Below are 27,696 nucleotides of genomic sequence, written 5' to 3'. Positions count from 1 at the left end.
ACACACACAGGCGCGCGCGCACCTTAAAAAACAGGAACAATTAAGCACATATCTCTTTGTCATAGTGAGGGCGTGAGGCACAGATCCACCCAAGTCTACGCTGCAGACACACGCACAAGCACACACTACACAGAACACACACACGCACACACACACACATTACCTTGTGAGTCATGAACTATAGCTGTGAGGCTGGGAGGCAGGGACAGACACAGACAGTGGGCAGAGGGTCTGCAGTGTCTCTCCTCAACACTACCCCAACACAAGTTGCTTCCGCCAATCACATTCCGAAAACCCTCATTACACACCGACCCGCATGATGACGCAGTCAGTTGTCAGATAGAGCCGCAGTGCAAACTATTTTTTTTTTCTTTTTTCAAATCAAGAATTGTCTTCATTTTTCATCAGTATGTCAATATTGATATAATCTTTTCATAAACTATTTCAAACAGACAGTTCAGCTAAAAATAATAACTATTAGCTACATATCATTTATGTCCTAATACTGACATGTATTTGATGGACCTCCCAGCTATACAGGCATTAATACAGCGTGTATCTTTTAGCCCTGTCCCAGATCCAAACAATGATCTGAAACGTTATGGCAGTTCAGTCTGATTGTAACTGTGTTTCAGTGACCTCTCAGTTTAACTTTGCTGAGAGGAAATATGTGGCTGGTTTTCTTCTTTGTCTCCCTCAGCGTGTTGAGGTGGTCAGACGAGAATGCAGAGACATTTCTGTTATGCCCAGTAAAAACAGTAAGAAGTTCAGTGATGTGGCTGCCATCCCAGAGGTGCTTTGAACAACGCTTTTTTATAATAATGCAACATCACTGCATCAAACCCAGAGGAACTTAAAGCTCCTCAATGCACATTTCAAAGGCTCAAGGTTATCATAACTTGACCAAATAATGGACTAAACAGATAAACTGTCATTATTTTGTATTGTAAAAGGACTAATTTTGGTGCTCTGCCATGTGTACAGTGTGCATCACAAAATATTAACACATCAACACAGAGACTGCATTTTAAATTCATAGCATTTTTTCATATCATATCAAAAACGCCAATAAATACAAACATTTGTAATATGAGTTATATCATGATATTATCCATATTAACAATCTAATTATTTTACCATGAAAATAATTATGACAATAATTACAATGAGTCTGTTGTGTTTTTCTTTATTTAAATAAAATACAAATCCTCCGATCACACAGACTCATCCCGCAAAAACACTTTGAAAAAGCCTTTGGCCAAGGCAGCATAGCCGACTGTGGAGCATGGCTGCATGCAATATCAGGCGATCATATTATGCACTGAAATGTTCAAGATATTTCAACCTCTAATGCAATGCAATGCATCTCAGTTTGACCGACTGTGAAGAGGACCTCACACCATATTTTGCATGGTATTACTTGCACAGCACCTTCAGTTTTGTTTTGGCATTAAAAAGCTTAAAACAATGTGTGTTATCAGTTCCATTTCACAACAAATTCACTACCAGCATTGTAAAAACCTCAAATTGCACTTTTATTGGAACTCAAAAAAATAGCTGTCACCTGGATCTCAAGCAAACTATACAACAACAAAGGAGTCTTCTGTTCAAAACTGAATCATCAGAAGAAAAGGTATGTCAACTCTTCAATTAACAGTCCAATATTATTGTTATAATTTGACTTAATCACTTTATTATAAAGACTAGAGAGCTCTCAGAAGGAATCTACCTCTGCCAAATCGCCAAATCTGACAAAAACAAGTATTTCAATAAGATTATATGTTTAGAAATGTTCTGCCAGATTTTTTTCATCAAGAATAAAATCTTGGTAGTTCAGGAAATAAAGCAAATGTCAGTGTTTCACTGTTAAAAGAATCAAAAAGTTCCTTGACATGCAGCATCCAGACCCTAAGAAAAAGCAAATTCCCACTTGTGACCCAGAGCTAAACTTTTCCTCACTTCAATTGGAAATATCCTGCCAAAACTGGATGTTTTCAAACAATTAGTAGCTTCAGAAATTCTTATTTTGTCTCACATTAGCATGTTTCTCTGACAGACTCTCTGACATAGTTCCAGTATCTACTCAGACCATCTTCTCCATGTGGAAAACCTGCCATGTGTATGACATTCTTAACATATACTTTTATTAGGGCTGTGTTTAAATAATCAATTTTCTGATTCAGTTCAATGCATGAACAATTCAATGATCCAATACAAACCCTGTGATCAATTTGATGCCTGGCTTTGACTCTTTGTGCAGTAAGACCTGGCCACATAAGAGACCAGTGAAGGTCCACTGAAGGCCCCACCAAGCCTCCAGGCAGATGTCTGGCATCATTTTAGATTTACAGCTATGATGACAAAGACAAGCTTGACTAAAGCAACACCATAGATAAGTTGTGCAAAAATTAGGTAAAATAGAGTGAAAGAACCACAGTGACATCTCCCAAATACTCTATCTGCAAAAACCGTCAGTCTCAAACAACTCCCACGAGAGACAGCGTTTCTCTGCATGCCAAAAAAGTCACTGAAGCTGTTGCAACGTTCATGTACAAGGATATAGTCCCATTGAGCGTTGTTGAAAATCATGGCTTCTGAAACCTCATTAAAATATCAGAACCAGGCTGTTTACCGACACAGAAACATTTCAGTTGCACAGCAATCCCCCCCCAAAAAAATGCATATGTGAAACATACAGTCATTAGGGAGAGTCACTGTAATTTGTGACAGCTCGTGCATGTCCATCTATGTGTAAATCCAATGTAACAATATAAAAGTGATTTTAATATTTGAAATCTCTTTAATAAATGTGGCCCTGAAGGACGAGCTGTTTGAAGTGTCAGCGTTAGATCCTCACATCAAGGCTGTGCCTTTTTTGTCCGATGTAGTCAGTGATAACACATTCAATAGACTGCTGGCTGAAGACGCTTGTCTGGAGCAAGTGTATTCGATTGCAAGTTGTAAAAGTATAGAAGAGAAAGATTGTAGCAGCCATAGTAAAAAATTCAAACTCCTTAATATTTTCTTCTGAAATCAGCAAGAATCTGATGGTGATGGAGCTGAGGACACTGTGGCTGTGCAGCACAAAGACAACTACCTTGGCCATGTTGGAGTAGATGATGTCCCTACTCCACCAAAGAGGCCAACAAATCTTCTGGACTGATGTCACCTGAAGTTAGCCTTAATGGAAAACGCGACCGTAGGGCAGAAAACTCCAGCAAAAAAGGCAGGGAATCTGTGGCGATACCCAGCTCTGTTAATGAGTAATCACAAGAATGTGTCTACCCACACACAGAAAGACAGATTCCAACGCTGCAACATAACGTCCTACTGTACATTCCACACAACTTGTATCCATCTAGTAGACAGAAATCGTTGAAACAGTTAACTAGCATTTCAATGAGCTCACGGGGAGTGTTCTACCCTTATTCACTCATTACACAGGAACAAGTGCACTGGGAGAAGTGACACATACAGCGAAGTGTACACTGATAGAGAGGTCCTCTTCTAGCTGCCCACTGCTGTCTGGCGTGTCTGCGGCCGTTAAGACAGTGCTGCCACGCTGTGTCAGACGAGGTAATGGGCTTTTTTTCCTGCTGTGACTGACTTGACAGACACTGAAGCTGACAAGCCACATCCTGGCTTCATTCTTTAAGGATTGACAGAGGCTGACCCCGGAGTGCAGCACAGCAACAACAAGACACTCCGTATATTTTGAGTAGCCAGTGTACGACCCTGATGAGATATAAGGCTTCGCTGTACAGCAGGAATGGATCTACCTGCACTCACAGTGCCTCATAAAACTCTATTTTTCCTGTCCTCAATAATGGCCACTGACTGCTGTTACACTGACCTTGTATGAATGAATGACTGACATCCATGTTTATTACGCGAGACAATCATATGATTCATTTGGAGATCAAGGTGAGCTGAGGTGCAATGCAAAGTTGAATTATAAAGGAGATGGCAATGAGGAGGTGAATGAGTGAGGAAAAAATTACCAGACCTGAGATCCCCACTCGTATTTGTCCTCCTTTTTTCTTTTGTCAACAGCAGAGGAACACACTTTTTCAAGGCAACAGGGTCAGCCACCCCATTAGCCATTGTTGTCATGAGTAACTGTGTGATAGCGAGGTGGTGGGGGAGATGCTGCTGATTAAAAAATTAATTGTACTCATAGAGTTTTACTATAATAATAATATAAACTTTGAATATCTACCAGTACCAAATTCAAATTGTGTTATTAACAAAGAATAACTGAATCACAACACATATTCATGCTATTATGCTGTGACTTGCAAAATAGGCAGAAGTACAGCACAGTAAAGATGGCTCCTTTGAATAAATTCTCAATTCACTCTTCTTTTCTTTTTTTTTCTTTTTTTTTTTTTTTTACTACTGCTGGTGTCTTGCTGCAGTGCTTTGTGATTGGCTGAAAACATGTGTCAAGTCATTTCATCGCTGTCAGGATAAGGGGTGTTATTGGCTAGTGCTCCAGCACCACTCCACCCCCACCAACTACCCACATCCCAATGCCGTGGTGTGGAGTGGGCAGGCAGATGTGTGCATCAGGTGGGGCTGCACTCCTGAAGAGGAGGAGGAGGAGGAGGAGGAGGAGGAGGGGGAGGGGGAAGAGGCACTCGGGGCCATACCAGGTAACGGAGCACCAGAATGGGGACAGTGGAGCAAATGGATGCTTTTCACCACCCTCGATATAGATCAGGGTTGCAGTGGAGGAGAAGCGCACCTGTGCTTAGATTTTGCTGTATTTACCCAGAGAGATACATTCAAATCATCCCAACAAGTAGCATCAAAAATGCTAACTAGGTCATATGAGGATAAAGTATTTAAAAAACAGCTGTTCAGCTCAGGCTTACATTAAGGGTAATTCGCCTTATTATGATCAGCGACAAGAGGTCGTACCATTCCATGGTAGGACAAAAAACATGTTAATTTTAATCTATAATCCACTTTCAGATCAGTCAAAGTCATGACCTCTCTCTAGTCTAATTCAGCCCTCTCTGAATGTACAGACTCACTGACAAGCTCAAAGCTCACAGCTCATTTCAGGGCAGCACATCAAAGCTCAACAGAATTGGAGAAGCTGGCTGGCATCGCACTTAGACCTCACAATGACACTGTGGTTGAAAAAAGAAAAAAGAAATGTAGGTCATGCCAGTGCTCTGAGTCACTTCATGTGGTCCTCTGCCATCCACCATCGACATAAATAGCACCAACACCACACAGACAAAACAAAAAAAAATAAAAAATACACACACACACACACACACAGATTCTCACTCACACAAGGTGAAGTGGCCATCAACAAACTGTCGCTTTGTCACATCACAGCAAACTTGGCAGATAAGAACAGTGAAATGGGAGCAGAGATTTTTTTGTGTTCTGTTGGTGCTCTCATTGTGCTGCGTGTGGAGCGCACATCGGGTACAATGGGTGTGACTTCCACCTGCAGGGCAGCCAAGGAAGTAAGGCTCATTATAGACTCAACTTACCGTACATACCGAATGTAGATTCTGTTTTTCCATCCACCACACAAGTTTGCGCAGCCACCTATGAAAGAATAAAATGATGATGAATAGATTATAAGTAATCAAAGCAAGCAAGTAATCAAACATTTGCCCACTGACAGTGCAGTTGTATGTGACTTTTGGTTTATTCCAGAGCTCCACGTACATCATAGTAACATTTTTAGCAGAGCAACATTAGCTGTTTTACAGATTGAGGTCAGGATTTGGCTCCGAGTGTTATGTAACCCGGTATATAGGCCAGAATAATAGTATTACATATGAGATTGCAGTTCAAACGGGAGTCACGGTGGTGAAAGGCAGGCTGATGCAGACTGCGGCAGTGTCTGTGTTTTCAGGCTGTGGCTCGGCGCTCCTAACAGACAGACATGCCCCAGAGAGCAGTCTAAGTCTTTCTTCTTCTTGCCTCGTTTCATTTCTCTCACCCCATCAGTCTGTGTTTTCCCCTTTTCTCACCCACGCGCCACTTTTCTGTTTCTTACAGTTCTTTCCCTGATGTCGCCATTGCCACACTTTGATGCTTCCACTTCCCCATTTAGTCTCACTGTGACAAACTGCCAGACATCAAGACAGACACAGACACATAAATGAGATAGATAGATAGATAGATAGATAGATAGATAGATAGATAGATAGATAGATAGATAGATAGATAGATAGATAGATAGATAGATAGATAGATAGATAGATAGATAGACAGACAGACAGACAGACAGACAGACAGACAGACAGACTCACTTCATCTCTGTGTCTAGCATCTCATTAGGGTCTTGTCAATCTGTCATTGCCACTTCTGTTTTTTTTTTTTTTCCTCTCTCTCTTGCTCTAGAAGGGTGGGATATCCGCATTGGTTGCTATGGCACCAGACAGCTCCTCGTTTCCTCAGACAACGGCTAACTGTGATTGTGCGTCTCTGTGTGTGCATGTGTGTCTGCGCACGTGCACGTGCATCGACATGTCTTAATTGTGTGCACGAGCAATGCACACATGTGTAAGGGCCCCGTGTGTTTGATGTGACAGTGAGCAGCAGAGTGATAATCAGCAGTGTTTGGTTTACTGTGCCTTCACTGCAATCAATCAGTGCCTTAAATCTTCCACCTGATGACTTGCTTGATTTATTCATGAGATGTGGATGGAGTTACAGCTGGCTTGCAACTATTTGAGAGGGAAATTGAATTTCTATCAATGCTAGATTTCAGTGTCTCTGCCTTGTCTCTGTTTCTCAATGCTCTGTAAAATGTGTGTGGATTCATAAACCCACGTCTTAGGGCAATCATCACTGTTGACCTGCCCTTCCTCCTGTCTGCACTCCAGCAGAGGGCAGTGTCAGCTCAACACTATGCTGTGCCTCTCCCAAACTACATCCACTGAATGTTTATTTTAAGCAGAGCTGAATTTCTCCAAAAAACACGCACTGACTATTTTGACAAAAATAAAATGATTAAAACGGGAGTGCTTTTATGTACTAACCACAATCAAAAGCACAGTGCATCGACACCTCAAGAGGCTAACGAGAGGGTAGAGGGAGTGGGAGAAAAGGGGCCTCTTGCTGCCAAGTAAGGCAAGTTAACAATAAGCTGAAAAATATCAAAATCTCACAACATTATATTTTCAGCTACAATTCACGTACAATTCACTCAACAAGATAAGATGAATGCAAAAGGACTTGCAAGAAAAAGCGAGCGGCTGTTGAGACTACAAGAACTTGCTGTTCTGACAGCTGGGGTGGTAAAGAAAGGGAGCACTTGAGCACTTGTCCGTGTGGGTGTGTGTGTCTGTGTGTGTCTATTTGCGCATGTACGTGAGGAGGTAGTGGTGCTTGGTGAGAGAGGTGTGTTTTTTTTCCACCCTGTGGGGCCTCAGGCTGGGTTAGGGTGAGGCGGAGCTTTGGGGAGGCGCAGCATGGGGCGGGCTGTTTCAGCTGAACTCAGTGCACTGTAACAGCACTCGGGGCGGGAGGTCACAGAGTCCAGCATTCCTCCAGAGCGCTGTCTGTTTACACGACTGCCGTTGTGCCGGGGGGAGGTGGCAGCTCCGCATAACTACACCATCAGATAACGCTCATTGCTTGTATTTATGATCATCATCTAGCAGGGAGACAAGAATCCTTTCTTCATTGTTTCAAATGTTGAAAACTGCTCAGGCGTTTTACTTCTTTTCCCCCTTCATTCTTGCTTTAGATAAAACCTTAAAGGAACAAAGGCTGCGTGGTAGACTTAACCAAACACATGATCCCTGTGTCTCAGTGTGTGTGCAGTAGACCCTTTGTTTATCCAGTAATATAGGCATAGTGATGTACTGTATGCTTCCTCCTGTCACCTTTGTGTTTTACATGCACAGAGATACCGAAGAAACATGTGACTGTAGTCCAATGGAAACATAGCAGACAGCACCTGTAACTTACAGACATTTCCATGCCTCACTTTTCAGCCCAAACCTTGTCAAAACGTGAAATCAAATAAGCAAAAAAATGTGACTTTAATTTAAGAGCCACTATACTGAAGTATCTGCAAAATACAAAAGGGTAAAAAATTCTCAGCCAAACAAAATCTCTTCAGTCTGCTTAAACTTAACTGTACTGACAATAAATTACCTTGAGGGGAGCATAAATCTACTCAATTATCCAGTCTTAATTGTTAGCAAAGTGCTAAAAATAGATCAGCAAGATCGTAATTCAGATACTAATTTATGCACATAGTCTCCACATGATTATACTAGTGTGTCAAAAGCAGAATAATTCCAGCTCCAATGAGCTTGAGGTATCCATGAGCAGGACCGTGTGGCCAGGCCAGAGCTGAGATTATCTGGGGTGGCTCAGACTAAAAAGGACCAGCTCAACCTCCCATCAAGTGGCCGAGCTTATCAGGTTATTTATGCAGGAATAGCTTGGACTTGACTGGGCTGGACTGCTGCTGCTGCTGGCCTCTCTGTCGGGCTAATTTGGGCTGAACTTTGACTGTAGCTCCTCTGTGCTGCTGCTCTCACATCCCAGAGCCTAGAAGCCAGCTGGTCAGCTCCAGGGGAGCACAACAGAGATGGGGAGTGACACCCAAGCCCTAGAGAGACAGTGCTCTGACTGTACTGTGGACTAGGGAGGGGGTATGGTTGTCAAAGGCTCCATTGTTTGACAGGCCAGCATGGTTTCACGTGCAGCGCATGATTCTCGATGCGGGTCTGAACTATAGCCCAGTCTGACCTAAACTGTCCGGGAGTGTGTAGCTGCAGCCTCCCTGGGCAGGTTAAAGTGTAACCTTGTCCGTGTTTTCTCAGGAAAGTGTGTTTATCTAGAGGACCAACACGGAGGCCCTTTTGTTTAACTAAGTAGCAAGGCTCGCCCTAAAAGTAAAGCTCTCTGAAACACACAGGAACCAGGTGGCCTTTCCCTTTTCCATTTACTGTTATTTAGGTACAGTTTGCACAAGTATGTATGTTTACACGTGTGGGGGGAAAAGCAGAATGCAGATACACAGACAGTTACATGTCTGTGAGATGTTCATCCAGCACAATACAGGCAGCATACAGTGTACGTGCACACAAACTCAGAACATGAGAGGCACCTACTGTATCTTCTGTGGAGAGTGAAACAGCTGCAGCCAATCAAATGCTAATAGTGCGAGGTAAATGATCGGGCACGATGCGACACAGGTAAATCAGAATTCTGGTATTCTTCTCGCTGGGACTACAGGTTATAACAATTTTCCACCTGCCAACTCTATCACGGAGATTCAGCAAAACCAAACCAACCAATGAGAATGACTATTGGAAGTATTGTACTTTACTGTTATAGAGCCATTACAATCCAGAAAAGACAATACCTCACCCTGTGATGATATCAAAAAATCTCAAACAATATATAGATTTATGTCACCGTGATATATATCATACATATTTCCCAGCCCTACTCTATACGTAGGGAGACATGCTTGTGTGGTACAAATCTCAGCAAAAATGACATTGTTTTATATTCAGCAATGTACACAGACAAGGACTGTTGACAATAATTAAAGAGGAGAGAAAAGGAATAAAGCAGCAAGAGACTGTGTAACTGTGCTAAATGCTTCAGTCACGATCTTTACATGCTCGCAGTCACAATGCAGGTGTAATGTTTACCATGGTCACCATCTTACATTGAGATGCTAGTGTGCTAACATTTTTGCAAGTATGTGGTCATAAAATGAAGTATTGGATTAAGTGGCATTTTGAGCTGACGATGAAAGAGTTCAGCAAAGTTATTAGCGCTTATCCTGTTCGGGAAATAAATGAGATGTCCAATTGCCCATGTACGGTACTGAATTTCATGGCAAAATGTCAGCCAAATGATGGCGATTGAGCCAAAGTCAAGGGAACACCAAAATCAGTAGTATTTATGCGATGGCAATCACCAATATCGGTACAAAATGTCATGCCAATTAGTCCGACAATTGTTTACGGTTTACACCAAATTAGTGAACCATCATACGTTATTTTCCAAACCCAAGGGTACAACCACAAATGTTGCTTCTGTTAGCTTAACTCTGTATGGACTTGAATCAATCAACACATCTAAAAACAATGCCACTGCTCAGAAAACATGTCAAATGCTTGTTAGCTATAGTTCCCAGCACAAGTTTGTTTACTTTGTCTGTCCGTGGCCCTGCAAGGGATCAGCATGTCAACTGCTGTCAGTCAAATACAACAACACCCCACTCCAGCAGCCGAGAGGAAAACAAACATTTCTGTTATTTCCCAGAGGTACCTTTCTTCCTTTTAATTATAAAAAACCTATTAACAATGAATTCAAAAATCGTTTTGACATGATTTTTGAAAGCAAGAAGGTATAAAAATGTCAGCAGCAGTCAGGTGAATGAATCTATGGTGTTCTGGTAAAGAGGAAAAAACTGCAGAGTGTAATGTGGAAATGTGTTCCTCGGGATATAGGACATACAGAATGTGGTTTTCAGTTGATATATGTGGAACAATTCCCTGAGGCAGAAACTGTAGAATACATTTGAGAACATCTCCAGGACTTTACTTAAGTTTGAATCTTTTTAAGACGAAAACCTCCTCTATTGGTCGTTGGACAAATGTTACAACTTTCTAAATGTCTGAATAACATTAGTTCTTATTTTCACACTGAATGGATGAAGTAAAACAGGGAGATCCACAGTATGTGAAACCCTCAGAGAAATAAACTCTTAAACTCTTGTAAAAGTCAAAAGAGGATAAAGACAAAAGAGCTTTGTTGTAATATGTAAAATCGACAATATTAACAGGGATACATGGGAATATTTGAGCAGCCCACAATTTAGTTTCTTTTTATTTTAATTTCAGCAACTTTCCCATGATGGTGCATCAGTAGATGATGCTTTTTACATCGACCGGCAATGTCTGGTTTGCCAGAGCTGAAGGGGGGGACAGACTGTAGCAATGGAGCAAATAGCAAAATGGCAGTGCCTGTGGTGTCATACGCACTTCGACAGTGTTTGTGTGACTACACTCACTGCCAGACGTGACCAGAGTTCCACACTGCAGGTTTATGTCTACCAGCTATTACAGAAACAGTTTGCTCATAACCGACTGAGGAGCTGTATTCTATTTGAAAAATTAGCTAGAGTTGCATTTAAAAAAGTTAACATTAGACTACGGTAAGCTGTTATAAAATATGTTGCACTGTATGCTCTGTGTGCTGCTGTCGATACTGCTAAAACTATGTCTCCTTACTTTCATCCAAAAGAGAAAACAGCGGCACCCAAATCCTGCTATTGGCCGATAACACATTATGTAAACCCATCTATTCCTGGTTAGAAGCTGCATGAACTACTCCAGCTGTGAAGTAAACTGTGTGTTGGGTGTTAGCTGCTTGGCTAAATGCCTTGTGGCAGCTATACACCTTCACACACCAGTGTTCAGTCGTGCATATAAAACATGGGGTGAAGACCAGCACTCATTCATTTGGATAAGTGTTTCCATATACAGTATATGGAGAACACACATGACACCTGAGTACTCCTTTATGATCATAGCATGCACCTACAGAAGAAAATATCCATGCTTGCCATTTTGTGACCCTGCAACTGACAGGTTTTCAGGATTCATGCGGGACTGATTCTGCACAACTTTAGCATACATGTGGGAACACAGGTTATTATAATAACAACTGCAGAATCTGGGGGCAATTGATGGTGAAGTGGATAAATCACAAACCAGTTTGAACTCCAGGAGGAGACCTTTGGGGCATCATACAAAGGCATCATGCATGTGTCGCCTGTTTACTGTTACAGTAGTTTCAGACTGCTACAATTTTGAGATATGCGCAAGCAAGTGCATAGTAAATCAGACTCTTCAAAATTAGGAGAAACTTTGGAAATAAACACGTCTAACTTTTTGCCTCCAAAGAAAATGCACACTCAGGATGTACACTATACTGGAAGCAGATATAATGTCTTTGCTCTGGCCCAAGGGTCTGTATTTCCAATCATGGTGCTGATTCAGCCCACGATGCAGAGGCCGACTGTGAGGAATGGGTTGGCAGTGAAGGGAAAAGGTAAGAGGAAAAATCTTGTTTAATAACCTCAAACAGTGAAATATGAAATCAGTGTCAAAAAGATGAACTTCTAAGAGCTTTTACAGGATGTTAACTTGCTCCAGGTGATTGAAAGTTATTCTAGCCTTTGATAGATTAGCCAATCCAACAACGATGAGGCCTTGGTTTTTTGGAAACAATGACTCTCTCATTGTACAGATACATCACAAAGGAGCGAGCAAAGATTTGAGACACTGTGAGAGAAACTTTCAACTCTAGGTCAATGTTCTGAAAGATGTTCACCCCACTTTTTATTTTTTTTTTATTTATTTATTTTTTTTAAGTTGTGATGCCGTTCATCAGCCTGTGCTGGGTTTCCGTGACAAAAATGGTAGTTTAATGATCTAAAGAGGCCCTAGACTTAGTTTACCAAATGTTTAAATTCAATTACACATACAAACATATCCAAAAAGATACATTTGTCCCACATATATCTAGTTTCACAAAGACGTTTCTCATTCTCTTGAGACAGACACATACATAAAACCCTTTGCACATTGTAAACAACTATCAATATTTGGTTTCAGTTTTTAAGATCTCAATCCATTCTTCATGTGTACACTGCATACATCTTTTGATCTATGCAGGAAAGTATAAGTAGCTAATTTAATTATATACTTGCCTTCGACCCATATTCTCAGCCACCACTGGATGAACAGCAAGTCAGTTACATCTGTCGGAGAAACGGAGAGGAGGAGCTGTACTGAATTCAGACAGATCAATCTAGTGTAATGGGCCTCACTTTTACCTCTGTCTCTCATTTTACTGTAACCATTTTCAATGATAATACATGCAGATGTCTGACTCTCTGTCATTAAATGATACATGTTCTTCCATCTTTAACTTGATTATCTTTTTAACTTTATTAACCCGACTCTGTCTCCACAGTTACCACAACAGTTGAGTGCAAATACAAGTGAAAAGCACAAAGGAGAAATGAGTGATTGTTGTGGCTGAGGGGATAAATGAATGCAGCCATCCTTGTTGAATGATGGAGAGAAAGAGGAAATGTGGGGTTACCCAGAACCCACTGTTTGCCTTCTGCGCTCACATATGGTCACCTTTCATGCACTGATATAACTCTTTCCATATTGTACATCTTTTCGCAGCTAATTGAGTTACTGGATCGTTCTAAGCAAATACATCAGCTGGGCCGGTACTTTGGCTGATATTTAGTTATTGCAGGTGTATCATATCAGTGTAAATGTCAGCCAAAAACATGTTTGATTACATAGTGTATCAACCAGTGTGGGGAGACAAGTGTATTTTTCAAAAGCAAAAATTTCCTGTTCAGTACATACTGTATAGGTCTATAATGATATCAGTATCTATCTCAAAAATCTGGATAACAATACTGTATCCATGACCAGAATACAGGCGCATCAAAAACAATCTGAAACAATCATTTCTACACTAGATAGCAGCGGGTTCAAAGGACATTTGTATATATTCTATTTGTTTTAAAAATAAGAAGCATAAATTAAATTGACTCTCTGTAATGCACTACTGATCCCATTTTCAATCAATCTGAAGCTCTATACTCATTATTTTGCATCTGCGAACCCCCAAAACCACAAGCAGCAACTCCTATCTGCAGCCTGAGATGACAGAAAATCCAAAACAGACACGAAAACAGGTTAAAAGGGTTCACAATCTAGTGAGCTGAAGAGATTATTCTTCCCAGGAGCGGAAAAAAAAACTGAACTACAGACCAACTTGCAAGGGCATCACACTCCGCCAATGACTCAGCAGTCATTGCTACATTGTTACATGAGTAGTCAGTACTCATTGGTTCAACAAAACCGAATTTGACTTAACTCAACATGTTTTATGACTGCATCTTACAGTTGTGATGCTGTCATACTGCCAAAAATCAGACAGACATATGAACACCTGGCAAAATACTCAAGACTGACTCAAGATGTATCTATTTTATGTACTACCTATTAGTAAATAAATATTAAAATAATATTTGACAGCAAAAATGCAAGTTCGTTTCCTTCATCAGTTGCCACAGAAGTGATATTATGGTCTCTGGGTGATGCTTAAGTCTCCTTCTCTTTTGCAATATTCGTCAAAAGCTGACAACTTTGTTCTTAGTTACTTGAGTGGTTCAGATGAATGCATTTAATATGCATCTGACCTTAAACGATGGTTGTCACATCTCTGCCATGTCTCTAAATCAATCACAGCTTCACCTGCATTGTTTCATTCTGTCTAAGTGAATGCAGAAACTCGCAATGACTTTAAAGATTAAATAATGTTTGGAGATGAAAAACTGAGTCAGTAATATTTAATCTTCTTTACAGTAGCCTCGCACTCGTGTTTGCTCTCACTGGCTCAGTATGAAATCAGCTGCAGGCGCAGGGCCAGCTCCATACTTTGAGACCCTCTGTCTTTTTAGCAGGTTGATCACAACAGCTGGAGTCCAGGACAGCTGAAAAATGTGAAAAGGTTCACCCAGAGAGAGTGCCCTCCATGAAACACTGTCTGCTCCTCTGCAGACTACAGCTCTGTCACGTGTGTTACCTGAGGAGGATCAGGAAGGCAACATCTGGATATGTTCCGAGGGCTGTAATTTTAGAAGCTCTCCAACACTCTTAATCCCCTCACAGTATGTTGTTTATTTTGGTCCTGTTCTCTGGTCAATAGCCAGATTTCTTAGAAGCAACCACCAGGTTGCTGGGACTGACACGGTGAGGTCCTGCAATGCTGAAAGCTATCTGGCTGGTATGAAAGCATTCCTCAGTACAGTGATGACAGTGATCTTTGCCATAAAAAGATAACTACTCAATAGGCATATTTGTCAAGGGAATTTATGTCTCATTCATATCAGCACGCATCTTTTTTTTCTATGAGAGGTTGTGTTGTTTGCATTCTAGGAAAAGCATTTGAGCTCTGTACGACATCACGATGTATCAGGTTTTCTTGTGATTAAAATATGGACCATACAAGGCATCTCTTCAAGGTTACTGTCACAGATATATAATTCATCCTTGCTGTGTACAGGCCCTTTACATTTTAGTGTGGATTCTCAAATGGGTAATAGTTTCTCTGAAGGAAAGCAGAGATGAAGATCACCAAAGGTCATTCTAGAGAGCCTAAATAAAATCTGATTTCATCGCACTTAACCTGTAATTTCTCTTTTTTATATATGTTACTATGTTTATAATGGAGTTTTTGCCACCATTGATACTTGTGGAATATATTAAATACACGATTAAAGAATTTATTGCAACTGGTATGCTGTGAAAGTATCATGATGCTCATTTAACAGACAAATCCACACAGCCCGTATTCAGAAAGTGTGCACTTAAACAAGCCGTTAGGACTCTCTAAATGTTGTGATGTCACAACTATAACTTCAAGGCATGTAAAACATTTTAAGAAAACACCCAAAATAAACATATGCATTGACTGATCTCTGGTCTCCTAGCTCAGCATACAGTAAGTGTACGCTCATGTATGGCAACTATAAAGTCTCCTGTGTACGACACTGCCAGTTAACGATAACAGCCACATGCTGAACCGAGACAAGTGGGAACAGAGTGAGACAGCCTACAGTATAACGTGGCAAATTGTTTACAAAGGCTCTGAGAAGCCTAAAGGAAAAGACAGAAAAAGACAAAAAAAGCAAAAGTGAATGGAGAGAGAGAGAAAGAGATGAGAAGGGGTCAAAAGGGCAGCGAGTAAGGAGAGAAAAAGGGAAGCACCATGGTCATATTTTATAGCCGACAGCAAGCGTGTGGTCTGGCAGGCACACCGGGAGTTACTTTATTAGAGTCATTTCTTTTACGAGGGGCCGTCCGACCTAAAAAAAAAAAAAGAGCAGGTTCAGACCAGTCATATTTACCCTCTGTCTTGAGAAAAGGATATGGCTCCATAAAGCACTATACAAGTCCGTCCTTAGATAACCAATCCATATGTAAGCACAGATTCATGTGTACACAAGAGCACTTAATGCACAGATGCCTATCAATCCTGTGTGTATGTGACACATACAGTATATCACAAGGCTAGCCGACACCTGAACGGTGGGTGACAGGTTTCAGGCACATATGAAAGCAAAACCAGTAGATAAAGTGTGAAAAAACAATCAGCACCAATGAGTGTAAAGATATAAACTGACTTAATGGTTTGATAAACACCTTCACTAATCTAAAGATTTGGATTTCATAAAGTTTTACTGCCACACTAGGGCTGGCAGCATACAATCAGCTTGACTATGCGTATTTGTTGCAAATGACTCCAATAACATCTCTAATGGAATGTGAGATCATATTAACAAAGTTATCTCTCAATGAAGTTTAAAATTCTGTTGTCTTAATGAAAGAAATGCACACTTTCAATTATGAACATGATTCTGAGGAGAACCATTTTGTAAAAATACAGATATTCAGTAATATTCCCTTTGTTTAGATAGAAATACAAGAAAACATTATGCTTGTCCAATCCAAATCCAATCAAAATGTATTTTCTAAAGCATGTTTAAAAACAACAGTTGGCCAAAAACAGACAGTGTAGCGGCCAACCTAACAGGTAGCGGTGACTCATCCCAGAGTTTGGGGGCTGCAGCTGCAACGGCAACCAAAAGCCACTGACCAGCAGACCTGAGTGACCTCGATGGAACATGCAGTTGTAAAAGGTCAGAGAGATAGGTTGGAACTAGCTCATTAAAGGATTTATAGGACAGCAATCAAATCTAAGCTTGTAGCTTGTCTTCCAGTATTTTGTCCACCACCATTTTCTAACATGGAAGAAGAATAAACCACATATATAATACCAACAAATGAAACAATAACTGCAAATATCAACTGACTAAAACATTTATTTAAGCTTAAATACTCCCAAGAAGCAGCATCACCTCATTCATACATACTACTTAAATTACTCTTTGCCTTCAGTGATGCCCACTTAGTTCTTGGTATAAATGTGCAATTTTTCTCAAACAAACATCCAACAAATATCAAAACACATATGACAGCGCACGCACTCCCACAATCTGATGCTACTATTTCAGCTGAACCACGAGTGCCACATCACGACAAAGTTATAGCGGCAAAAACGTTCCATCAAAGAACAGGAATATTTTTATTAAGAGATATGTCTTTAATTTGCAATCAGACAAGAAGAGGATCTCACTGTCACTATTGCCTGGCCCCTGGTTTGTTTAGGGATTACTCTAAACCGTTTAGTGAAATGGTGTGTGATCATTGCAATGATACTGTCTTTTCAGCCCTAAGCCTCATGCCAGTTACTAAAGCGAAATCGTTCTTCTGTAACATCCTTTCACCTGCTGCCTGAGCTTAACTGTGGCCTTTAAACAGTGACCTCAGTCCCTCAATTAACCAAGCAAAATCCATTTGGCCTCAGTGATTCTCCACATCACCGACATATAGAAGTATTTATGTGAGGAACACTGTCATTCTCCAAGATACAATATATTTCTGTCTCTCCAGAATATACCACATATTAATAGACAGATGCACATTGCCCCCATAGAGATTTCGCTACTAAACGACAATAATCTCCAATAATTTCTTTCCTACTGTAAACATAACAGATACATATGTAATATCTCTCCTAACAGACTACATAAATACAGAACAGAACAGTGGGCATACAGAACCTTAAGTCTGGTACCTCTAACAATTCAGTCTCAGCCACCAGCACGGCAGAGTGACCTTCAAGCCCGGCTGTTGTTATTTTCCATAGAGGTCAGCAGCTAAGAATGTGAAGCATGCAGAGCCTGAAACATGTCTTTCTCTTCCCAACAGCCCCCACCAATGTTTTCTAAATAATTTTAGCTGTAAGTTATATACAGTACCGTCATTTCTGTTTGTTTAAAATATACTTGTTTTAAAGTATAGAACTAACTCTATCGTCCTGTATGTCCCTGTCTTGCCTTTTCCTGTGCCTTCCCCACACTTTTGCCAGATTTGTGCCCCACAGCATTGTGGGAAAGATTTCTGAGTACAGTGTGTCACCATAATGTTCTTGGTGAGTGTTTCCAAGAGCTGTGACCATTCAAGAGACCTGTGAAAAATAGGAGAGCTATTTTAATCTGTTTCCCTGCAGGATATCCTTGGACAGTATGTAGATTTTCCAACAGCGTAACTCAAAACAAATATGAACTGGACTTGACTGTCACCTTAAGCAGCAGAGCCAACCTTGAGGCAATTTGCTTTGTTAAACTGTACATAATATGAAACTACAAATAACAATAAGCAGCTACTCTAAGGTTTATATTGATATAATATAGAACATATAATGTCTCTGTGTAGGACCTAAAATCAAGCTCTGTGTTTCTAGAGTCACAGAACTTTATGTAGAAATGACATCTACTGTGACAATAAATCTAACAATTAAGGGCTAACGCTACTTAGTTATGTACACAAGATATACACAATCTCTTGTACTATGATTTATCATGATTAAGTTTAATTGATCATATTCCTAAGTCTATTCTTTACCAACGAGTAAACAGACAAAGTTAGTGACTGCATGGAGCAGAAGATACTGTTTTCAGGAGTCTGTGGAGACAACACAGCAAAGTTGACAGGTCATTCTGAATCCTTGGCTGATTAGTTGGTTTCGTTGTATTATCTTTAGTAACAGATGTTAAATGACAGGATTGGGCGACAAAATCAAATAGTTTGACCAAATACCTTAATGTTGATACTGTGACAATACTGTGACTATTGGTACTTTCACAAAATATTAACACAATGATCACAGTCAGTTTTGTGAAACAAATTAATTTGGTTAATGCAAACTTAGAAAACAGACATCACTCAAAACTAGGAAGAGACAACAGTTATGCCATATATGATCAAATTCTACCCAAAACCTGAGACAGTATATAGTTTCATATCACAACGATATTTTGCTCAGCCCTAGCTCAGGGTAAAAATGGTTGCCGTGATTCGCAACTGTTGCAATGTTCTGTGGCAGATACACACAGCATGCATCTTGTCCAGTTTGTGCTTCACAGTGAGTTCATAAAATTCGAAATATTGCCAGATGTACACGTTCAAAATACTGAGTGCATATCTCCCAACAGCATTCTTAGCCTAGTGTTCACCCACAACTCAACGCAGGAAACTGATGTTGCAACCTTACTTTACAACTTCATTGTTTAGCTGAAAAATCAAAGATCAACATCAGCAGGTTATGATTTCGAGTGAGCTGCAAACTTTGGATAAAGTCATTTGGATGAGTAATTCCCACACCTCCAGTAGATTACAGATTTCTGATCATGTGGTGTTTCTTACTCATTAGACTTTTTTCATGTTAATTGCAGGGCAAAAATTTTTTGCACACAAGTAAACTTAAGTCCGGCTGCCAGAGTTCTCTCTCCGTCTAATCTGCTCAGGTGGCCCTAGTTTGGATTATCCGCAAGTCAGCTTTGGTCCTCAACTGCTCTGATTGTCAACAGGTCTTTTTTGGAGAGAGTCTCCTTTTTAGTGAATGAATTAATGCACTTCAGGTTTCTCCACACTGTTATGCCTGGACACCACTGGGTCTCAAGCGTGACCTGAATCTGCAATAACACTATGTTAAACTCTGTATTCATACAGTACATGAAAAAAATCCATGATGCTCATTTAACTTTTGATTAGTCCTACCTTCTTTGATCATTGTTACCGGAGTGAACAATTCTGCCCTGTTTGTCAACATCCATTTAAGCTGCCAACAATGTTTAGCACTACAGTTCTCAAACAAGCAGCTATACTGTTGAAACAGTTAACAGGCTAGCTATTACCCACACATTCTCCCTAATGCATTCATCATTAACAGCACAATGCATGAAAGCAACCATCATATCCTTTGGGATCCTGTTCATGCTTACACATAACTAAATTTTGCACTTGAGACAGCAGCTCCAACCGCAAACAATTAAAAGCCAGCACAAAGCAACAACACAAACTGCACAGAGGGCGCTACAGATGATTGGCTTACAAGGAGACTGCTGTTATTTGAACCGTCAGGAGTAAATCCTGCCTGCTCTGGAGTGAAGACATCACACTGTCCCGTTCCTTCCTGTGTGTGGAAGTGTGTGTGTGTGTGTGTGTGTGTGTGTGTGTGTGTGGAAGTGTGTGCGTGTGTTTATTTCTGGACATGTGAGATGTCTGGACAAATGAACAAGAGAAAACAAGACATACCCTGAGAGAACCAGAGCAGCTAAGTCTAATCCAAAGATGAACCACAGACCAGCCAACACATAAAATCCAACAAACACAACACACGCCCCCACATACATGTGTGCACACACACATACACAAAGAGATAAATCAAAAGTCATGCAAAGAAACACTGTAAGAGTGCTGCAGTATCGAACAGTTTACTAAAGGGTGTAAGAGCACTTGTACAAGAGGGTAAAAACTTTTATATTGATCTTGGTTGAGTCCAGTCAAACTAGAGTAACGTCAGCTGTGTGTGAGTAACTTACCCTTTTCCTCACAAGTCTGCTTGTTGTCAGTCCTTCATTCCAGCTAGGCAAGTTTGTTCCACAGATTTCTTTCGTCTCAAGATGGAGGCAGAAACTCTCCAAATACAATTCCTTTGCTCTGAGTGTTTGTTATTCTGCTTCTACAAGGTCCAGTTCTGCTTCTCTCCTGCTGATTGCTGCACGAGCTGCTAACATGACAGCACAGATAAACAACCAGCTGGAATGAGAGAGACCAGTGAGTGCTGAAACACAGGTGCATGCTGCTCCCAGCGAATACAAACACAGAGAGACAGCTCAGAGGAGCACAGTATGAAACGTTCTTTTGCCAGTGGTTCCCCTTATGTGGGACTCCACACCTCCCACCTCCCTCCTCCTCCTCCCTGCACCTCCCCTCCCTCTCTCACAAACAGCTCCAAGACAGAACAGAAAAGGACTCAGAAGTTGCTGTTTCTTGAAAATTTTCCTGTGAATAGTTGTGGGTACAACAAAGAACTCCTGCCTTTCTGCTTGCATAATTCAAAGAACAACTTAAGTGCAAGAAATTTGAAGTAGAGCAAATGAGCGTGACTTCTTTTTTTAACTTAAGTATACAGAAACCTCTTTCTTGACAGAACGACTAGAAGTACTGGTACAAACTGAGGTAATATCTGCAACTGCTCTAGAGATAAGAAACCCATAAACAGAGGCACAACTATTCCTTAATAATATCTTTGTGGAAATCACTGGTTGAAGGGAGACGAAATCTCTGATGTTTTACTTGTTTATCCTTCTGCAGCATGATGTTGCTTTCATAACACAAACCGATTTGGAATGTTTAATTTATGTTCCTTCTGATTTACTTAGAATCAAACCTATACAGAGTTGAGTCATCACAGAAATATCCTGAAATGCAAAAAGTATTGCTGTGCAAAGGTCTCTAAGCTCAGCAATGTCACATCTTTCATACAAAATAAATAAGACAAACAGCAGTCGTACTGTAAAGGAAGCATTACTTTAAACACACAATGTACGTAATTTCTGCCACAACTGGTCCTTCCTCAAAACAATGAAAACAAAAGAAGTAGTTTGACACCATCATGAAGGAGCATGGGATCACGCCAGTTGTTGTCTTGATTGTTTAACAACCACCCATGAAAATTACAATGAAAACCTATCTACATATCTCGGGCAAGGTAATGTCGCCGTTGTGAGTATTATTCATGCTGACTGAGTTCCTTCCTTACTTTTGACATCATCGGTGTTTCAAGTTTCCACAGCAGTTAAAGCCACAGGCAGCCACATTAAACGCATCATTACCTTGAGCAAATTTACGGATTCCTCTGGTTTGAACATTGTTGGAAATGTTTAGTACAATGTAAGTACAGAGCTCAACAAAATCTATAACAAATGTTTAAATATTTTTAGCCTCTGTTTTTATAGTATATAAAATAATATAGTAACAGGAAACTGGGAAAGAGAGAGAAGGGGTCTAGGATCAAGCCCAGGCTGCCATGTTACGGACGAGGCCTCTGTGTATGGGACACATGCACTACCAAGTGAGCTACTGGGGCTTCAAAATGACCTCCAGGAACCGTGCATTAGTGGAAGTGCTCATCACCATGGTGTTGAAATTTCAATTTTATAAAAAGAGGTGAGGGGGAGGGCCCATGGAGGCTTTTGTAAAAATGACTCAGTGCCTTCCCTGGGCAACAGCTGGCCTTGAACAGCCCTTGCCAGCTCTCACTTGCCTAATTTCTGAGAGTTTACTGGAGTCTAAGCAGAAAGTCAATTATTATTTGTTACCACTTCTGTTGTTGAATATTTTGAAAATAGTTAATCCAGAAAATAAATATGTTCTGAACAGTTTAATATATAAGGCAGATAAGATGCTGTACCCGCCAGGCTGCCCGCTGTGTTTGCTGCAGTATATTCACATTCCCTGTTCTTGAACTCTGAAGCCAGTTTAGCCCATCTTGAGAATATGAAGTGGCCTCACTAACTCGTGACAGCTGTGTCAAAACCTATTAGTGGCTGGGATGACTAGCTCTGTTGTTCAAAGGCATAAGGCTAAATCTGTTATCACAGAGAACCCTTAACTTTATTTATATTTGACTGCTATTAATTAACAATAAGTAAACAATCACTTCATTCATCCAATGAAGCCTAAGCTTACACTATCTTTGTAAAATAACTGACATTCATTTAATTCTTAAATATGAAGTCACCCCACCCACTGCATTCTTGGGTGACGAGCTAGCAGGTGACTTTGTTGTCACGGTGATGTTAGTGTTACACCGTGTCAACACAGGAGGCGTAGCCCGAGCTGCACATTAGCAGTAGCAGCTTCAGTGCTCCATCTGTGTCTACACGAGATGCGTTCACGCACAGTATTAAGTGTAGGTCACCCACATTTTGGCAGGACTAAGAGCCCAATATGCAATCAGTGTAGCTATGTGTGTATAACTGGAGAAAATTGACGAGAAGTATAAAAATTCTTATTTATTCAGCTGCACTGATTAAGATTAAAAGCGGATTTGTTCTGTCTGGCATGTGTGAACGGGAAAACAAATAAACGCAGCTGGAACATTTTTAGAAGTCAACAAACAGCCTTATGTTCGTCCTTGATGTTTTTTTTCATTTATTTTGTTGAATCCCAAATGACACTGCAGAAAACATAAATTAAAACAGAATGCAATCATTTGCAAACTAATTGTACTTACCGACAGCTCTTTAGTAACAAAATCTAAAAAGTCCTATCCTAATAAAATCACAAAGTGGTGACACTCGACCCATCCTTGCTTCTGAATGACTTAGCACTCCAAGGATGTCCATTTCACACCAAATCTTGATACTGTACCCTGTTTTTTTAGCCTGTTTTATGTTGTTTGACCTGTTAAAACCTGTTTGAAATGTGTGGCTGGCATCAAACTCAGAATACATAATAACATATATTTACAAAAAACAGCGAAGTTGGTGGTGTACAACATTAAATATATTGGAGGGGGTTTAAACTGTTTTTGATTGAGTATATGTTCAAAGAGATTCACAAATATCACATTCTGTTTTGGGTTGTTTTTTTTCCCAACAGCGTTTTGCACTGACAAAGTTAAAAGCAATAATCTATTTATTGATAGGGCAAAAGTGTCTACAATAGATAACAGACAATAAATGCAACTGTGTTCATAAAGATACTTGCACTGCATCTTTATTTATTTATTTATTTTTTTTTTTAAGCAGACTCGTTATTATGTTCTGTGTTTGTAGAAGTTACACTAGATGATTTTATGATAAACACAATGCATTTTACCTGCCCAACACAAACAGCAGACAGGTGAATGTAGTGGAGCATTTAGTAAATCAAGAGCCAGAAAACTCACACAAAAGTATGAATTTTTACATTTTAAGTGTAAATAAATAAATAGCAAACACAAAGTATGGAGGAGACATAGTAAATGAAAAGTTTTAGAACAAAAATGTAAGTTTTATGAATAAATATGTAATTATCAATCTATTCATTCATTTATTTAAATCCAGAATATTGAAAAAGAAATCACAATTGAAATAATCAATTGATCAATTGAGGATTAAGATCAATTGAGTAGCATGACTATACCTGTTTGATAACTGGATCCTGCTTATACCATGGATACTTGGATAATCAAATCTATCAACTGTTGATTAACATATATACAGAACCATAAATCTATGATACTAAATAGTCAGATTTGCAAATCACCAGCATTTTTACTCCGTGTTTTATATTTCCTTACAGTTGAAACAGAGACAAGAACCAAGCCTAATGTAAGTGTTTAACTATGCGGACGAGTGAGTGTGTGTGTCACTGAATACCTACCTGCTGTATGCAGGAATGTTGGTCTTCGCTGCCACTGTGCTCTGACCCCTGCAGGGAAATGTTATTATTTTCATTTATATATACAGTCTACTGTTACAGGTGAGCTACGATAGACATATAACAGAAATACTGTATATTCAGCTAAGCACAAAAAAACACTTAAAATCTAAGATTACACCTAACATATAACAAAGTACGTGCCAGGATATTTGAATAAGGTACAATTATTAGTCACAAAATTGACTGTCTATTAACCATGTTTTTAAATGCCATGGATTAAGTATAAACGGACCTAACCAGCAGGCACCAAGCAAACTTATATTATTTGTCTTATTTCATGTGGAAAGCATGTAAATGTTCGAGGTTTCAGTGGGATTAGTCAGCAGTAATCACTCTTTCTGCTCTGCTATCTTGCCGAGGCAACGAGCATAAAAATAAAATACTAGCTTTGAGTTAATCATTAGCATAAAAATACTTACAATATCATTTCTAATACATTCATATGTATAAGTATGTTGTACCAACAATAAGGCCTGTTCTAACCAGGCAAAGCACCAAATGCTTTGCTATTTCATAGTCGTAGTAGTCTCAAACATCCCTGCTCATCACGCTGAATGAATAAGCGATTCCGCCAGGAATGTGACACTGATATTCTTTGATATGCTGAAATATTTAACCCTCAAAATTAAAAGATTTTTCTCACCGTTTATCTCATCGGACAAAAGTTTTAGAAATTGATGGCCCATAGTTTCACACATGTGAACAACTGTTACAACTGCAACTGGTATTGCTCATCAAATAGCACCATCTAGTGTTACCGTGTGTGAGTGAGACATCTTGGAATTTCAAAGAAACTCTTCATTCAAGAGCAGTGATAGCACTTTGTGAAGGGGATTCATTTTTTGTCATCATTTATTTATTTTTAATTCATCTTTATGGTATTTTGAAACAATTGTTCTACTGCAGTTACTGATACATTACACTGAGCGTACAAACTGTTTAAAACTTCTCATACATTCATAAAAGATTATTGCATTTCAGAATATGTTTTGGGTTTTTTTTGATTCAGCAGCTGTATGGGAATGTTCAGAAGATTGGAAAGTTCATTTACACAGATGTGTATAGAGCCACCGATAGAATCACAAGTTAGTAAAACTAAGGATAAAGAACATTGTTGACTTTAAATTATCTTGTTTTTGCAAAGACACCCAAGTACCCAAATTTAATCTGAGCATCGTGGATAAATCATGTGATACAATGTTTCCCACCCTGAAAACAGTGCTTCCACATGTCCAATTAGATCTTTTGTAAACTGCTTACGTGATATACAGATTTTTTTTTCTTCTTTTACCTCCTCATAAGGAACTGCACCACACAATTTGAAGGACAGGCAAACACATAACATAACAGGGTGTTGATATTGATGTGGCTTACTCAATTTCCTGCAGTCTTGTATAAAAGTATCCAAAAGTCATACTGGGGGTAATACTGGGCATTAAATATGACTTTGGCAAGAGTATACAATGTCAACCACACAAATAGTACTTGAGTAAAAGTCTTTGAAACCTGATATTTAGTGTATCACAACTATCAAATGCTCTTAAAATAAATGTAATTAAGCATCAAATGTACAGATTTAAATGTATACTGTATACTATCCAATATTCAGAATTTTTCAAGTTTTCAGTGATTTATTCTTATTTTTGTCTGATTGCTGATAAAACAAATCCTTTTTTTTTAATGTGCTGCTTTGGCTTTGATGCAGCATGCAGTCTGCAAGGTAACTAGTAACTAAAGTTATAACGTTAGAGGGTAGATGTATAATATTTGCCTCCGAAATGTAATGAAGTGGGAGCATGTTGCAGTAAGTTGCATTGAAAGTAAATGAATAAATAAATACATAAATAATGAAGGAAAACAAGTACCTCAGAATTACACTTAAGCACACTCCTCAGCAGCCAGACTGCTATCCATGTTTGAACACCAGGTGCCTCCATTTTCCTAATATTCTAAAAGTGTAGCTCTGCCTGTCGTGTGTAAACATTACCTGTGGTATAGACAGTTTTTATTGTTAAGGTTTCAACTCCTAAAACTGATATAAAGTTTACATTTTAGCAGGCTACAAACAGAAGTGACGAACACGAAATGCCTCACCTGAGTTAGCCGAAGTGGGAACTCAAGCTAGCGGGACAGCTGCAGCTTGTAGCCGTTATCGAACGTTGATGTTAGCCTGCTAGCTTAACGCTTCCTGCTATATTCATATTTAAATCTCAACAGAAATATTTAAAGCTTAAATTAATTAATAAATACGCTATGGCTCTACCGGAGGGTCCAAACTGTCCCAAAAATAACCTGTCCTCTTCTTGAAGGGAGCAATTCCTCTTTGGGTGGCAGGGCTCCAGGATTAAAAACATTAACTAAACAGAGTTCTGAGATGTGGAAGTCCACTTCCGGTGGTAAAACATAATAAGGTTAAGTTTCATGTAAAATATAAATAAATAATAACAATCAAAACAATTTAAAATTCAAATTGTATCATAAAAACTAATGACTATGAAGGAGAAGGTCCGAAATTATTAAATCATTATCTAAATAATGAGATTTTAAAAAGTCCAAATTATGAGAAAATATTATTTAATTTAAACAGTGAAAAAGGTTTCTCATAATTATGAGATTTAGTAAAAAAAGGGAAAAAAAAAAAAAGGTCAAAATTATGAAGCGCTGTTCAGCTCAGTTGGTGGAGCAGGTGTCCCATGTACAGAGGCTTTGTCCTCACTGCAGCAGCCCTGGGTTTGAGTCCCGGTCTACAGCCCTTTGCTGCCTGTCACTCCCCCTTCTCTCTCTACCCTGTTCCCCAGCATGTCTTGAGCTGTTCTATAAATAAAGCTTAAAAGGCCAAAAAAAAAAAAAAAATCATTATGATATCATAAATATGAGATACAATGTTGACATATATCCCATGCGACAGCTCAATCTCAAGTTTCCCATTATCATAACACTCATGTAACTCATGAATATGAGTTACTATGGGGATATTTCAATTATTTTCTTTTTACTGGTGGAAATGTGCTTCAATATAATGATGGCTGTCCTGTATTTGACTTACCTACCTGACTTCCTTACCTTAAAACAATCGTTCACTGGGACAAATAGTGGAACCACCATCGTTAGGCTAATGTTTTTATTTCCCCATGTGTTTCTTTCCTGTGACAAGTCAAAATGTCTGCCGTGAAAATATCAGCCATGCCATATCAACTTGGTGCTCAGTAAACTAAAAACATAAGAGTTGATAAAACATATTACA

The 27,696-nt window shown here is 39.5% G+C and overlaps 1 protein-coding gene across 9 annotated transcripts in view; it reads right to left on the bottom strand.

Annotated features, from left to right (window-relative positions):
• Positions 1-27,624, bottom strand: part of snx19a (sorting nexin 19a) — a 103,200-nt gene extending 75,576 nt beyond the window's left edge. For 2 of the 9 annotated variants that reach the window (XM_037120631.1, XM_037120629.1), the window contains exons 1-3: positions 26,547-27,624; positions 24,393-24,440; positions 5,514-5,571 (exon numbers count right to left, since the gene is read on the bottom strand). The gene's annotated coding sequence lies outside the window, so the exon portion shown is untranslated. Of the gene's footprint in view, positions 1-5,513; positions 5,572-20,560; positions 20,746-24,392; positions 24,441-26,317; positions 26,440-26,546 lie in introns of all 9 variants that reach the window. The other 7 variants (XM_037120636.1, XM_037120632.1, XM_037120634.1 and 4 more) reach the window with 7 other exon arrangements.
• Positions 27,625-27,696: the final 72 nt, after the last annotated feature.

Source organism: Acanthopagrus latus, chromosome 13 (assembly GCF_904848185.1).
Source record: "Acanthopagrus latus isolate v.2019 chromosome 13, fAcaLat1.1, whole genome shotgun sequence".
NCBI classification, from domain to species: Eukaryota; Metazoa; Chordata; class Actinopteri; order Spariformes; family Sparidae; genus Acanthopagrus; species Acanthopagrus latus.
This window is presented reverse-complemented; position numbering and strand designations above follow the sequence as displayed.